The sequence below is a fragment of the Panthera onca genome, chromosome E3 (assembly GCF_046562875.1).
Source record: "Panthera onca isolate mPanOnc1 chromosome E3, mPanOnc1 haplotype 2, whole genome shotgun sequence".
Classification (NCBI taxonomy): Eukaryota; Metazoa; Chordata; class Mammalia; order Carnivora; family Felidae; genus Panthera; species Panthera onca.
Window position 1 is genome coordinate 426331 of NC_138354.1, and position 9342 is coordinate 435672.

The following is a 9342-nucleotide window of genomic DNA, read 5'->3' on the forward strand; positions in this document are numbered from 1 at the left end:
GATGGATGGATGGATGGATGGATGGATGGATGGATGGATGTGTAGGTGGATGGATGGATGGATGGATGGATGGATGGATGGATGTGTAGGTGGATGGATGGATGGATGGATGGATGGATGGATGGATGTGTAGGTGGGTGGATGGATGGATGGATGGATGGATGGATGGATGTGTAGATGGATGGATGGATGGATGGATGGATGGATGGATGGATGGATGGATGGGTGAGTGGGTGAGTGGGTGAGTGGATGGAGGGATGGATGGATGGATGGATGTGTGGATGGATGGATGTGTGGATGGATGGATGGATGGATGGGTGGGTGAGTGGGTGAGTGGATGGAGGGATGGATGGAACGATAGATAACTCGGTAGTGTAGCAAACTTTAGAAAATGTGGAGACAAACGCAACTGGAAACTTTCAGTCCATTCAGGAGTATTTTCTGTGTGCCTACATTTTGTCCATCTCCATGCAAGACACCACGGGAGTTTCTACATGAGAAGTAGAAGGCGGGATGATTTGGGGGGTTGAGCACAGCATTTTCTGCTGCTAATAATTACAACACTAGTACTCACCCAATACTGGAGACAGCCCTGGCAAAAACGGTCCTCATCCTCTTAATTCTGTGGCAAACAGAGATGGTCAGTGGTGCCCTCCTCCCTGGAGAGACGAGGCTATGGTACAGACAGGCCAGGCTGCAGAAGAGGGGTCCACGGTGGGGAGGGTGGACATAAGTCAGGTCAGTGTCCTCCAGCCTGGCCAAGGGCACCCTGTGACTGGCCTCTGTGGGTCTGGTCCTATCCGCCCCCCCCCCCCCCCAGCACTGACCCTAGCCAACCTTTGTTTCACTTTGTGTCCCCTCCATGCTGGGCTCTGTGTCGGCTCACACTGCTTGTCATCACCATGGGAAAAGGGAAGTCTAAGGTCAGGTCAGTGCTGATGCTGGAGGATAGCATCTGGAAGCAGCTGAGAGCAGCACCCCTAACTTGAGGGGCCTCCGGGCCTCTCAGACCCCCCGCCTTGGTCTGCACACCCAGCTCCCTCCAGCCTTGGCTTCCGCTCCCTTGTGCGTCAGCCTTAAGTGAGGCCCTGACCTTACACCGACTCTACTCACTAGTGAGTCTTCAAGTTCCTGAGTCCCAGCCCCGTGACAGAGAGAAGTTCCGATTGTCCGGCTCGCTGGTTGCACTGGCCACAGGGCTCCAGGTAGCCTCTGAACGTGGTGTCTCCGGTTGGTTGTCTCTCCTGGATCAGGCACGGCCAAAGCGGAGTTGCAGAGCTGAAACCCAGGGCCTGGGTCGCGGGGGCTGCGGACAGAGACGGCTCCTTGACTAACACCCACGGCATCCTGCGCATGTTTAGGGCAGAACGAGGCACCTGCCATGATGCGTAATTCTGTGCGTCAACTTGACTGGCCATAGGCGGCCCAGACATCGGGTCAAGCATCGCTCTGGGCGTGTCCGTGAGGATGTTTCTGGATGAGGCGAACACTGGGATCGGTGGGCTGAGTCAGGAAGTGTGGATGGAGCGGAAGGGCTTCGCAGGAACCTAGTGGTTTGTTTCTCTGGGGAGCCTCACTAATGCACCTGCCTTCTGGGACATCAGGAGCAGCTGTCCCTTCGCAGCTTCCCCGTGACGTCCTCTGCTAAGGGGAGCAAGGGTGCAAGCCCAGGGTCGGCTGGGCAACTCTCGTCCTCACTCGGGATTGCATACTACAACTGACCCGCAGCTCCCGGGGCTGAAAAAAACCGGAAACGCGTCATCTAGAGTCAAAAAGAACCACCCTCTTGCACCTCGCTGCCCGCTGTGCCTCTGACTGTCCTCCTCTGGCTTCTCAGACACGTGAGCGGCCTCCAGCCCCAGGGGACAGGCACGTGGCCATCCCTGCCTAGGAGGGCGCTGCCCAACACAACAGCTGCTGGCCGCGCGATCCTAGTGAAATTTAAGGTAATTACAAATCAGGGGAACTAGAAAGCCGGTTTCCAGGGCTCTCGGGTCACAGCGTGGATGTGCGACATCCATCATCACGAGCAGCTCCGTCGGCCTGTGCTGACCCAGTCCGTGGCCACGCGCCCCCACCCCGGCCACCGTGGCCTGGTTCACGTCTGCGCTCCCTTCACTCAGCCCAGCAGACACGGCCTCAAGCAACCTGTGTCCCCATTTCCGCGCTGGTTGTTTGTTGGGCTGGGATCGGATGCCCGCGGGCCCAGGCGCACTGTGGGTTCGGGCACGGCCCCTGTCTGTTCCCGGGCCGAGCAGGTCCACGTCCCCGTAGGTGTCTGCGGGATGAATGCAGGAACGCGGCCTCCCGAGGAGAACAGAACCACACAGCTTACAGATCCAAGCCCGCTGTGTCGAGAGCAGGAGCCGGGTCGGAGGCTGGCAGCGTCCGTGCAGAGCCTTCAGGTAGCACCGAGAGGTTCCCTGGCTTTGCCCCGAGAGGGGCTCTGAATCTGGAGCTTAGCCCAGGTGAGGGCTTTTCACCTCTGAAGGGAAAGTCCTTGCAAACCGATGTTCGGAATGTTGCCCAAGAGGAGCCACTTCCGGGCCGGGGGCACGAGGCCTGCGTCTGAGGGAAGCTCTGCATGGGGCCCCTCCTCCGAGTACGGGCTGAGACCCCCGGACAGGGAAAGCTCGTGGCCCCTGTGCACGGGGGCAGGGTGTGGGACATCATTGTCACTGGCTCCACAGCAGGAAAAGGAATCGGTGCTAATAGTCCCGGGCTCCCGGACCGCCCCACGCCCTGCTTCTGGGGAAAGACAATGGGCCAGGAGGGCAGGGGCAGGAGCCGGACGCCAAAAGGGCGGAGGCCCCGCCGGAGGGGGCTGCGGGAGCCCAACAGGCAGCCGGGCCGTGGTCGCACTAAGCCAGCCATCCCAGGGCCAGGACCCCGGGCACGGAGGGGCGTGGGGACAGGAGATGCGGGATTTCTGCTGCCAAGGCCTGGGCGGGACGGCCTTCCCGAAGGGGCAGGAAACAGATGGCCTGACCAGGATGGTCTCGCAGGCTTTCTGGGGGCAGGGAAGGGCCAGGACGAGGGAGGAGGCCCTTGCCTGTGCAGAGATGAAGCTGGTGGGGCTCCAAGTCGGGTCCCCCCCACCCCCCATCACAGGAGGGGCTGGGGGCCATCTCTGACCCAGCACCACGGTCGGCCTGGATAAGGAGAGTGAGGCCGAGAGCAGTCCCGAAGGGGCCAGAGTGGACCGACCGGGCCTCCTCCGATGTCCCGGCTCCGCGGGGATCGTGGGCGTGCGGCCTTCGGCTCACGTGGGCCAGGGGGTGGGGTTCGGCCTCCACCTCCAGCAGAGGCAGAGGAAAAGGGGGTCCGGGGAGGGGCTCATCACAGTCAGAGGAAGGCTCCCGGCCCCTCTCCCGCCAAGGGCACCCGCTGCGGGCCGCGTTCAGCAGACCACTAACAGCTCTTCTCAGAATCAAAGACTCACTGGGTCTGAGATGTGGGGCCAGTGACTCACCTTCTCTGAGCCTCAGTTTTTCATCTGCGAAATGGGTGGATAACAACATCACCTCATAAATTCATCAGGTAAAATTAGCAAGGACGTGCACACTGCCTGGAACGGAAGAGATAATAAGCAGCACAAATTACCGTCATTACGACCGTTTATTTTCCAGTCAAGAAATCCTTAAGAATGCACCAGGGTAAGACACCAACATGCTTTGTGGGGACAAGAAGAGTGACTCCGGGGTCCCACGCGGCCCCTGCGAGGTCCCCACACCCATCCTGAAATGGCACGGCCGGGAGACAGAAGCCCCCTACCTCCCCACCAGTCCAGCCCTCGGGCCACCCTTCCCTCCACCAGGACCCCAAGCCTGAGGCGGATGTCCACTTCTGAAACAGCAAGCCCTTGGCCAGCCCCCGTGCGAGTCCCTGACCCCGGCCACGCAGGCCCCTTCCCCAAGGTCTCCACGTGGGCCACCCGTGGGGCCTTGGTCACGGGGAGAACGTCCATTTGTAATGAAGCCTCAGGCAGGCTCTGGTTCCCCTGACCGAGGCTGCTGCCCCAGTCTGTGCCCCCAGCCCAGCCTCTGGACACTACAAACTGGGCCTCAGGGGAGACTCCGCCTCCTGGAAGCCCACCAGACAGCACAGGTGATGAGGCCGACTGTCCCTGCCCTCCCTCAGGTGCAGGGACACTGGGCTGGGGCCGGGAAGGGCCCTAAGGGGGCCCACAGGACCTCTGCATGGGCGGACTCATGCCACAGATGCTTCTTGCTTGGTTCTGCTCATGTCCCTGCTGTCACCTGCCCTGTCCTGTGCTGGCACCTCTGAGCTGGTCCCTAATCTGTCACGTGGTAACAGCCACCCCTTGAAGAGGAGGTACCCAAAGGCGGTCATCAATCTGGCCACAGCCCCAGGGCTTGGGGCGGTACCCTTTGACCTTGACTTTCCTGGTCTGTGAAGTTGAGGGAAAGTGACCCACCCAAGACCTGGCTCTAGTTCCTGGCAAAGTGAAGACTTGGGCGGGAGCCTGGGCTCCAGGAGATGCAGCCTCCTCCCCGGTCACCACGTGGGGGGAGGGCACGTGGGTCCCACGCTGCCCCGGCTACTGCCGAGGGCGGAGGAAGTAGAGGCCAGGCCAGCGACCCTGCAGGAGCCCCAAGCCTTGCGGGTGGCACCTCCCTGCTGGCCGGCAGCCTGGGTCATGGACGCTGCACAGAAACAAGCATCGTCAGAAAGCGTGGGTGAGACGCCGTCCTCGCTGTAAGTCACAGCGTCTTGGGACCCGCGGGAGGTGTTGGTGGGGATGTGCCCCACAGGCCAGCCTCTGAGCGAGTTTCTGACCAAGCTGCCACGAGTGGCTTTCCAGGCACTGGATGTCAGTTCAAGGCCCTTCACCCCTCGGTGAGAGGCCCCCCAGGCCCCCGTTCTGGCACTCTGGTGCCAGGCCTGCCTTGAGAGCAGGCAGCTGGGGTCTACGTGACATGAGAAGCCCACATCATGTCCTGGGGTGGCTGTGACAACAGAAATGCACACCCTCCCAGCTCTGGGAGGGGGGTCCCCAATGGAGGCCAGGCTCCTCCCTGGGGCTCTGAGGGAGAAGCTGTTCCAGGCCACTCCCCTCACCCCCCAGGCTTCGCCGTCCTTAGGGTTCCTCAGCTGTGGACGCTTCCTCCTGACCCCTTCGTCCTTCATCACACTGCGCTCTCCCTGCGTGCACGTCTGTGTCCAAATCCCCCTTTTATGAGGACACGGTCATGTTGAACTAGGACCCACCCCACTCCAGCACGACCTTGTCTTCACTAATTACATCTGCAATGACCTTATTTACAAATAAGCCACATTCTGAGGCATTGAGGTTAGGGCTCCAACACATGAATCTGATGGTACAAAGGCAGCAAAGCGGGAGGTGGGGGGGGGGGGGGCTTCTGTTTCTCAGGACGCCCCAGCCTCAGGAAAACCGAGACAGGTCAGAGGAACCCGGCTTTCCTGGATCGCAGATCTCAGGGCAAAGCCCACAGGCACAAGCTTTATTGTGGGCACAGCCCCAGGGCAGCAAGACAAGGGGAGGAGGAGAGACAGGTGGCTAGTTCCTGGGTGAGAAACAGCTTCCCCCAGAAAACGGCCTATTATCAGCCCCGTCGGAGCCCTGGCCTCACCTGCCGCCAGGTAGAGAGGAATTCACCCGTGTCCCTGGGCCCACCAGCAACATGGCTCGTGGGGTGTTAACCTCCACAGCCCTGCAGGGGGTTCCCTCAGCCCCTGGGGAGGTGGGGGCTCTGGGCCACGGGAGGGCAGCACAGGCAGGAAGGCGGGGGCTGCTCCGTGCAGAGCCCATCCCAGCATCCGGCTGTACTCACTACACCGGAACCTCCAACTCCCATGTGGACCCTCCAAGTTCTCCTTGCCCCCCCCCCCACCCCGCCCCGCTTTGCACCACCCACCGAGCCGAATGAAGGCCAGGCTTCCCCAGGCAGCAGGAGGCCTCTCCTCACTCCTCTCCAGCTCAGAGTGACCCTGTGGCCACCGCGTCGGCTCAGAGCTGCCGTGGTTCCCACCCCGGGAGTTTCCTGTGAGACGTGCAAGTCACGGGAGGACAAGGTTTGCAGGAGCCTGGTAGATGGCATCAGAGGCCACCTCTCGGGGCCCCCGAGCCTCCCGTGCTTTTCAGGCCTTGCGCACTCATGGACCTTGCCTCTGAACAGCCCGATGGCGCAGGGACCCTGACAGGGGAGGGTGCTAAAGCAAAGCCAAGAGACCTGCCAGGGTCTTCTTCCAGAAGGACGTTGGGAGACATGGGCCCAAGAAGACGCCTGAGAGCCGCCAGCTCCTTTCCACGGAGCACAGGTGCAAACCCAGGAAATAAAAAAGGCAACGAAAGGAGAGTTCCAGATGGGACCTGGGCAGGGTGGTCAGGAACCCCAGGACTGGAGAGACGGTATAGACTGGGTGCCTTCCCATGCCCCGCCAACGGGACCCAGGGGCCACAGCCCGGCACCTCCTGATGTCCAACCAGAAGGAAAGTGTTCATAGCACATCAGCTGGAGCCCAGTGCTCCCGCCCTGGAAAGACCCCTGTCCCCTCAGGCCCGATCCCTTCCCACGAAGACACACTAGGGGGCCCCAGCAAGGGGATCCCCACATCAACAACCGGCCGGCATCTCCCTGCCCAGAGCCACAGCGGGGCGTGGGGAAGCCCCTCACCTCAGGAAGGCCCAGGATGCCCCAGAGGCCCCAGATAAACTGAGGAAATCTGAATAACACCACAAACACTCTGAAAACTGAGACGTCATCAAGTTCAGCCACGGCATGGGCCCGGACTGGGTGATAACCCTGGACAGGGCAACAGCAGGCTACGGTGAAATGTTTAAAAAGACTCAGCCACAACGTGCAGGGTGCGACCGAGAATCACAGCCCAGATGAGAAGACACGTAGCTGCAAGCAACACCAAGAGGGACAAGATGCCGGAACTTTCTGGCGAGGGTTTCGGCGTGGCCACGTGGGAACGCTATGGGAAAGCACTTACCAGTCCTCCTGGAGCAAATGAAAACATAGAAAGCCCCAGCAAAGGAATGGAAATTATATGAAAGGACCAAACGGAAACGACGGAACTGAGAAGCGTAGCAACAGAAGCAAAAACTCAGCAGACGGGCTGAGTAACAAAGAGGAGACGAGGAGGACACAGTCTGTGCGTCTGGAGACAAGTCAACAGAAACAGCCCCACGTGAGCCACAGAGAGCACGCAGACCCAGGAAAACCCAACAGACCCCCGGGACCAGGGGAGCGATCGCAGGGACCCACCAGTTTCCGTAAAGTGTATGCAGGTAGAAGATGTTCAAGTGAGTACTGAGTGCAAACTGGTCACATCTGGTCAAAGACAGAAACCCACGGTGTGAGCGGTGACGAAAGCACCACGTGTGTTGGGTGGTCTGGACAGGGCAGTGCTCGGAGGGAGAGTTACAGTGCTGCGTACCCCCCCAGACAGGATCCCCAGGCCCCCGCGGACCCCGCTGCAAGAAGCCTGACACGAGGACAGTCAGAGGCGCAAGAGCAGCCACGGGGTGGGGCGGAGGTCGGCGAGGAAGACGGGGAAGCTGACAAAAATGGAAGAGACAGGGCAGAGCCTCCGCTCCCGGGTGGGCCAGGGCCCGTCACCGGCTCCCGCGGCCTCGCCAGGACGAGAGAGGGCGGTGAGTCACGTCACTGCTCGTGAGTTCTGCACCCCAGAAGGAGCAGACCATCGATAAGCGCTAACCGTCAATACTCAACCGAGACGGAAGAGGTGAATCCAGCAGTCCCATAACCAAGGGAAACTGGATCCATAGTTCAAAAGTTCCTAAAACAGGCATCTCCCGGATCTGATGATTCCACTGGAGAATTCTACTAAACATTTCAAAAGCTCTTAAGACAGGCATCTCCTGGATCTGATGATTCTACTGGAGAATTCTACTAAACATTTCAAAAGTTCCTAAAACAGAAATCTCCCGGATCTGATGATTCTACTGGAGAATTCTACTAAACATTTAAAGAAAGAGGGGCGCCTGGGTGGCTCAGTCGGTAGAGCGTCCGACTTCAGCTCAGGTCATGATCTCAAGGTTCGTGGGTTCAAGCCCCGCGTCGGGCTCTGTGCTGGCAGCTCGGAGCCTGGAGCCGGCTCCGATTCTGTGTCTCCCTCCCTCTCTGTCCTTCCCCCGCTCCGTCTCTCCCTCTCTCTCTCAAAATAAATAAACTTAAATAAAATACAAAAGAAAGAAAGAAAGAGCAGCACAAGTTTACATAATTTCTTCTAGAACATGGAGGAAGAGGAAAAGCTCTTCAACCCATGTTATGAAGCTGGTGTTATCCTGATACCAACACAAGACAAAGACAAAAAAACCCAAAAAACAAAAACCACTATTAAGCGCTATCTCTCCTGAACACATTGCAAAAACCCGCTGCAAAATATAAGCAAACCAAGTCAAATGAGGCATAGAAAGAATGCTATACACGACCAAGTGGGGTTCATCCCAAGTACTCCCGGCTGGTTCAACGCTTAGAAATCAGAGAAAGGATTCACCACATCAACAAGCTGAAAAGAAAGATGATGTGACCCTATCAAGCTACACAGAAAGTGCATCTGACAAAAGCCATCCCCCATCCCTAACGAGGACCCTCGGCAAGTCAGGGTCAGAGGGACATTTCTCAGCTCGGTAAGTATTCAGTGTGGTTCCCAAGGTTGGAAACCATCTCAGACGGCCGCAAATGTCGTGGATAATGCAGAAAACGCCAGACACGAACAAACGAAGAGTCATCATGTTTGAGCACTTACTACGCTCCAGGTGCAGCCCGGGCACTGACACGATGGCCGCCCCAGCGGGAGAGATAGCCCCGTTCACAGACACAGACGCTGAAGCGCTGATGGGCCCCACGTCAACGGGGGCTCAAGTCCAGGCTTTGCCCTGCCCTGTGGTTTCCAGTCCTGAGCCTGGGAGGGAGCTCATTGTCCTTAACTGGATTCCAGCTCCCAACGCAGTCAGAGTGGCTGAGCCTTGCCCTGGACACACACGGTGCCACCACGGTGGGGACAGAGGGCAGAGCGGGCCCACGGACCTGGGCAGGAGGGAGCACCCCCCTTTCACGAGAGGCCCCGGCTCGGCAGCAGACGGACGGGCAGTGTTCGCCGGCAGGCAGGGCATCTGGCCGCTCGTGGGAACGTGGAGGTTAGGATGCCACACCAGAGGGCCGTGGCTCAGCGTCCCTGACAAGGGCTGGCTGCTGCCCTCTCAGCAGGCCGGGCGAGATGCCCTCGGACTGTGACGTGCGCGCTATGGCAGAACACGAAGGTTTGCCCCGGTGGGTGGTGGCTTAGGGGAACCTGTGTCATCCCTGAGTGTGCTACCAATCGCTC

The 9342-nt window shown here is 59.3% G+C and overlaps 1 long non-coding RNA gene across 1 annotated transcript; it reads right to left on the reverse strand.

Annotated features, from left to right (window-relative positions):
* Window positions 1-268: 268 nt before the first annotated feature.
* On the reverse strand, window positions 269-3718 carry LOC145713253 (uncharacterized). The gene is made up of 4 exons (XR_014136295.1): window positions 3473-3718; window positions 1114-1306; window positions 575-694; window positions 269-490 (listed from the first exon to the last, which is right to left on the reverse strand). It is a non-coding gene; the product is annotated as an uncharacterized LOC145713253 (long non-coding RNA).
* Between the last annotated feature and the right edge of the window lie 5624 nt (window positions 3719-9342).